Consider the following 7,029-nt stretch of genomic DNA (forward strand, 5'->3'; position numbering starts at 1 on the left):
TTAAGTTTGATATTGTTTTCCAACATTAATGCGTACACACTTAATTAATTAATTAAAATACGTACTATATTTGAATTGCCTTAAAACTTAAAATCAAAGTGAATTATCTAAAAACTTGTAATAGTGATTTATCAAAAAATTAAGCTTAATTTAAGTATACTCGCATTTTTCCAACCTAGACATTAAGGCGACCTGACCAAAAAAAAAACTTGTTTGGATATCGACACTAAAAATAGCAAACCTCAGTAAATATTTAAGCTTAATTCTGATTAATTGGTACCATTAAATCGAATCAAAATAATTGATTTTTCTTGAATTCCGTTGAGTTTTTCCAATATAATAAGAAAGTCAAACATTTTTGCTATTATAGTACAACTGGTACAAACTAGTTTTTTTTTGGATAACCTTTAGACATAAGTAATTCAACACTTTTTGTAATAGATTGTAAGTGATTAACCCATTTTTCTCGTAAATCATTTTCTCATATAAATATAAGTTGACGTGAGATTCATTGAATTCTTTTAAATCTCTGCGTATTCATACACAATTTTCATATTATTATATAAGTGACATAAACTTAAATACCATTTTTTCTAAACGAAAACAAAATTCTCATATTATTAGATATAAGTGACGTAAATTTAAATACAATTTAGCAAAAAAAAACTTGTCAATAACAGCCAAGCGTCGTGCTAACCTCAGTCATAGACTTTTTTGCATTTCTGATGCATTTTTCTTTAAAATACTACTTTGAAATTATTAGATTCTAAGTGTCGTGAGTGACTCATTGAATTTTTGTATACTTTTTGTCAAAATACGATTTACTAAAGTAATCGAAACTTTAATACATTTTTAATATAAATATAACCGACATTTATATCATATACCGATGTATATAATAATATATATATAATTCCTTCCTATATAACCAAAATTGAAACTTTTTTTAAATACATACATTATAACATTTAAAAACAACTTATACTCTTTTGCCTTGCATGCAAATTTTCTCTACTGCATGAAAACCCGTTGCATGAAACTTTCAGCTTGCACCCGATGATTGTTTGAGGAAAAAGACATAAGTATTTTCCAAATTATAAAACTTTACGCTTATAATAGTATTTTTTCGAAATTTTTTTCTTCCGCATGTTTCTAGTGAAGAACTTGCATAATTTATTTTTTTGACAATTATATAACAATATCGAATTTTTCTTTTGCTTCGCGGGGTTGCCAAATGTCAGATTTTGGCACAGTGTTCAAAGATTTGCGTAGTAATTTTTCAAAAGTTTGTAGACGGGTTTTACAAAATCGCCCTCTAACAGCAAAACAAGAAAAACTAAATGAATATAAAAGGTCTTTAGTGGAAGCGTATAATAATATATTAATACAAGTGAACTTACATTTCAGGCAGCGAGATAAGTCAGAGTCGGCAGTAGAAAGTTTGTTACGGTGTAGAGAACAACTTCTATAATGTTTTGAGAAAATTAATTGTAATATAAGAATACCAGAGAATTTCTCTGAGTTAATCGAAGAAGACGGTTGTTACACGGTAGCAGAGTTTGATGAAATTTCCGACGCAACTTCGACTGGCATAGTTAACAAAAGCAGTTCTTTGTGTATACGTGAGGATCTTTTAGGATTTGAAAATTTACATAATATAAATTCATTTTCGAGCATTGACGACTTTGCAATGGCAACTTCCGAGCAAAAAAGAACTTTCTTAGGTTTGTGCGCCTCAATAATAAAAGAAAACTATAGTGGACGCGTTCACTTGCGTCCTTTATCGACAAAATAAATGTATTAGAAGAATTATCTGACGAAACACTAACTCCAACTTTCATTGCATTTGTTAAATCGAAACTCGAGGGTAAAGCTCGCGAATCTCTACCACCGCAAATAAATTCAATTAGCGAGATTACAGAAGCGCTATGTAGGAAAATTAAACCGGACAACTCTAAAGTTGTCGCGGGAAAAATAGCAGCTTTAAAGATAACTAATAATAATTATGCGGAGTTTGCAAAACAAGTTGAAGAGTTGTCGGACTCGTTGGAATGTTAGCTGATCATCGAAGGGATGACGCAGGCAAAAGCCAATGAGATGGCAGTTGAACAGACAGTTAACGTTTGTAGGCTCAACAGTCGATCGGACATGGTGAAATCTATTCTAGCATCGTCAACCTTCCATGATTCAAAAGACGTTGTTGCGAAGATTATAATAGAGCGTGATAATGAGGTAAAGGAGCGGCAGGTGTTAGCGTTTAGGTCTAGACCGATAAGAGCGACTAGTTTTCGAGGTAGCTTTCGAGGCTACAACAATTATGGATACAACAACAATATTAGGTTCAGTAACAACAATTTTGGAAGATACAGCAATAATGGTAACAATAGGTACAACAATGGTAGTAGGGGCAACAGCGGTAATTTCAACAATAATTCTAGTTTCAGCAATAATTCTAATAATAGATCTGCTTATAATAGAAATCGAAGTAACTACAATAATAACAATAGACGTCCAAATGTTAGAAATAATGCTAATGTGGGTGCTTTAAACGCCAACGCCCCTCAGGCACCGTCACTGAGGGCGGAAGAATTGGACAATTAAATGATTTTTTTGCAACAAAAGGCATTTATTGCTTTGAACTTAATTTGAACTACTCCGACTTTATCGAATTGAAAATTAATGGGTCAAAAAAATTTTGTACGTGTTTAGTAGACACGCAAGCCGACGTTTCCTTAATAAAAATTTCTAGCATTGATAAACATTTTTCTATAAATACGAACGATATAATTCACATTACCGGTGTCACTTCTGATACAGTTTCTACGTTAGGTACGATTACCATAAACTTGACTTTTACTGATTTTTACATTAAACATACTTTACAAGTGGTAAACGACGATTTTAACATACCATCGGATGGCATATTGGGAAAAGATTTTCTAAAAATTAACAAATGCGTTATTAGCTATGCAAGCAATTGTATTTCCTTTTGGGTAGGCAATGAAAAAGTCGCGATACCAATCCTACACGGAACCGAAACCGACACTTGCATCATACCACCCAGATGCGAGGTTTATTGAATTTTCAATTTAGGTAATTCGCCAGATCCACTTTTAGTAGAAGCACCAGAAGTTGAACATGGTGTATTCACAGCAAGATGCATAGTTAATAGCAGTTACCCAATCATTAAAATTATAAATACCACGGATGAAGTAAAACATGTAAAGAATTTAAATAATCGGACTGAAAAACTTTCTGACTATTACGTTTATTCAATTAATAAGACCAAGACTGAAGACTCCCGAACGAACGAATTAACAAATATTTTGAAAAACCAAATCCCTACAGAAGCTAACTGCAATTTACTTGACCTTTGCAAAAAATATGCCGACATTTTCGCTCTTGACAACGACAAAATGACATTAAACAATTGCCATATTCCCAGCGTGAAGAGATAACTCGCCAAGTTAACAAATTACTCTTACCAATTACAATAGTCCTCTAATTTTGGTTCCTAAAAAGTCTACTAATGGTCAAAAAGCTTATCGTATGTGCGTTGATTTCCGCGCATTCAACAAAAAACTTATTGCGGATAAGTTCCCTCTCGCACGAGTTGACGATATTTTGGACAACCTTGGCAGAGCTAAATATTTTTCTACTTTAGATCTATTTTCCGGATTTCACCAAATCCCCTTGCATGAAGATTCACGTGATATAACTTCTTTTAGCACAGACCGTGGAGCATATCAATGGAAAGTATTGCCATTCGGTTTAAGTATAGCACCCAACTCATTCTCACGAATGATGAGTATAGCTTTTTCTGGTATTCCACCGAACGTAGCATTTTTATATGTAGATGACATTATTGTCATAGGCTGTAGCGAAGCACATCACATTAAAAATTTAACGAAAGTTTTCGAAACTTGTCGACATTTCAATTTAAATGCTCAGCGAAAGGTCTGCTGCCAGACGATTCAAAAATAGTTGCAATTAAAAAGTATACTAAACCTACTGACAAAGATGCAGTTGTACGACGTTTTGTCGCATTTGCAAACTATTACCGAAGATTTATCCCCAATTTTGCAACTCTAGCAGCACCTTTGAACAAATTAAGTAGGAAAAGAGTAGACTTTGTTTGGGATGAGAAATGTGATGAAGCTTTTCAAGCGTTGCGATCAGCCTTATTGTCACCGAAATTGCTACAATATCGAGACTTTACAAAGCAATTTATTATTACAGTTGATGCTTCAAAGATAGGGTGTGGCGCTATACTTAGCCAAGAACAGCAAGGTTGCGATTTACCAATATGTTTTGCTTCAAAGGCATTTAACAATGCAGAACAGAAAAAACCAATTATTGAATTAGAACTTTTAGCTATATACTTTGCCATGAAACAATTTCGACCATACGTTTATGGAACGCACCATTAGTATACCTGTTCAATATGAAAGACCCCTCTTCAAAACTTTCAAGAATAAGGTTAGAATTAGCTGAATATAACTTTACAGTCGAATATATTAAAGGAAATTTAAATGTTGGTGCAGGCGCACTCTCACGTATAACGATAGACGAAATAAGGGAATCAACGAAAAGCATTTTGGCAGTACAGACGAGATCAATGACTAGACGAGAAAATGAAATTATACAAAATACAGATAATAACGAAAATGAAAAACAGGAGATATTAAACGTTTATGATAAATTTTCTTACAACTTTTCAAAAAGGATACCGCGTATTAGATCAGAAATTACTTATGATAAAAATGATAAAATTAAAAATTTACGAATTTGTGCACATATTAAACATAAAAAACTCGAGTTACTTAATTATGTCTTTGCTAACGTAATAATAAATTTCGATGATTTACTTTCGAGGCTTGAAATTGATGCCAGCAAACACAAAATTAAGGAGGCCAAAAGACCATGAATTTTTCCGTCATTTCACAATTATATATAATTTTAAAATCATTTCAAATAATTTTACAAAGAGGCAGTCGAAACTGTGACTGAAAATTACAAAAAACTAAAACTAATGACCATTTATCACGACGACCCAATATCAGGAGGTCACTGTGGCATGAAAAAACTTTATGCGAAACTTAGAACAAAATATTATTGGAAAAATATGACCCGTGATGTCGCAAAATTTGTTAAAAACTGTCAAAAATGTCTTTTAAATAAAATAAAACCGAAAGTTAAAGAAAAATTGTACCAACCCCAACGTCGAATAAACCATTTGATATTGTTGTTATCGATACGATAGGACCTTTACCAGAATCGAAATATGGTAATAAGTTCTCAGTTACCATTATTTGCGATCTCTCAAAATGTTTAGTTACTGTTCCTATACCAGATAAAAGTGCTAAAACTGTTGCATCAGTAATTTTTGAAAGTTTCATTTTAATATATGGCATTATGCACTCTATAAAATCTGATTTAGGGACTGAATACAAAAACGAACTTTTTGCTGAATTAACCAAACTTTTAAAAATTAAACATGACTTTTCGACAGCACATCATCACGAAACTGTAGGTACAATAGAACGAAATCATGGAGTATTTAATGAGTACTTACGAGCATTTTTAAATGAATCATACTCCGACTGGGATACATATTTAAAATATTTTACTTTTTTGCATAACACAACCTCAAACACAGTTTTTGATAATAAATTTACTCCATTTGAACTGATTTTTGGCAAAAACGCTGTTTTACCAAACGAAGTACAAAAAGTTAAAATTGATCCAATTTACAACGTTGACAATTATGCAACAGAAGTAAAATATCGGTTGCAAAAATCCCATGCACTTGCAAAAGAACTCGTAACAAAACATAAAATCCAATCGAAGCAGTCATTTGATAAAAATGCACGTCCTGTACTAATTGAAGAAAAAGATACGGTTTTGATACAAAAGGAACCTAGAGATAAACATAGCAATATATATCTGGGTCCTTACACGGTACAGAAAGTAGACGGTGTAAATGTTACGGTTTTCGAGAAACCAAAAATAAAATATTTTTTTGAATCTTTAAACATGCAACTACGTATGCATTTTTCTATTTTGCGAAATTGCCCAATTTAACTAAATATGAATCTTCCACGTCAGTTACACTTATACAAATATAATATACTTAGCTATAATGTTTGAATATTAAGCTACACCAATGAATTATAATAATATGTTCAAAAAAAAAAACATACAATAACTATACCCAAACGTTAATATATTCGAAAAAGAAACCAAAAAAATTTAAATATACAAATGTAAGTATATTATACATATACTTATAATAAGCAAGTTATATTTAAACTTTCCATACTTAATATCCAATTTGTAAATCCAGAATTTCAAAAAAAAAGGTTCTACAAGAAACGAACAAAACAAATATTAAATTTTACCTCAATACATACATATGTATATTCCATACAAATTGTAAATAAGAAAAACTTAAGATTCCATACAAAGAAAATTATCGCTTGTATATTTTGTAATACAAATTATCAGATTAATAATAGACAAATAACAAAATAACAAGTTTTTATTTAAGCGCAAGTAGTAACGCGAGTGGGTTTTTAACTAAAAATATTAGTGTTTGTTTATCAAACTAGCGTCGGTTTAGTTTAACAATTTTCTGCGCTACCATTCCATTGGTATTGCTACGAGGAGTGGCACATTTTCCTGCACTTCCACTTGGCACGAGGAAGCCGGTCATCTCATTACCGTGTAGTGACGGCGTTGAAACGCTACGCTGTGGTAAGCGATTGGCGACCGAGTAGCATCAGCGTGTTTGTGAGTAACACGCATAACAATACCCAAACTCTCCAAAATCTAGTGGAGGGACAGGTACCTCTTGTGCTTGAGGAACCTGAACCTCCATACTAGGAAAGAACGCACCAAACAAGACTCACATTGTTAACACGTAGCCACCAACGCGCAGAGCGGTGATGTCCTCACTTCGATGCCCGCGACAGATCCTATAGACTTGCCGCCAAGGGTCGTCCCTATTTTCCCCCACAAACCTTCTCC

This window comes from Rhagoletis zephyria, unplaced genomic scaffold (genome assembly GCF_001687245.7).
Source record: "Rhagoletis zephyria isolate East Lansing unplaced genomic scaffold, Rhagoletis_zephyria_1.1 Rzeph_scaffold_00807, whole genome shotgun sequence".
Taxonomy (NCBI): Eukaryota; Metazoa; Arthropoda; class Insecta; order Diptera; family Tephritidae; genus Rhagoletis; species Rhagoletis zephyria.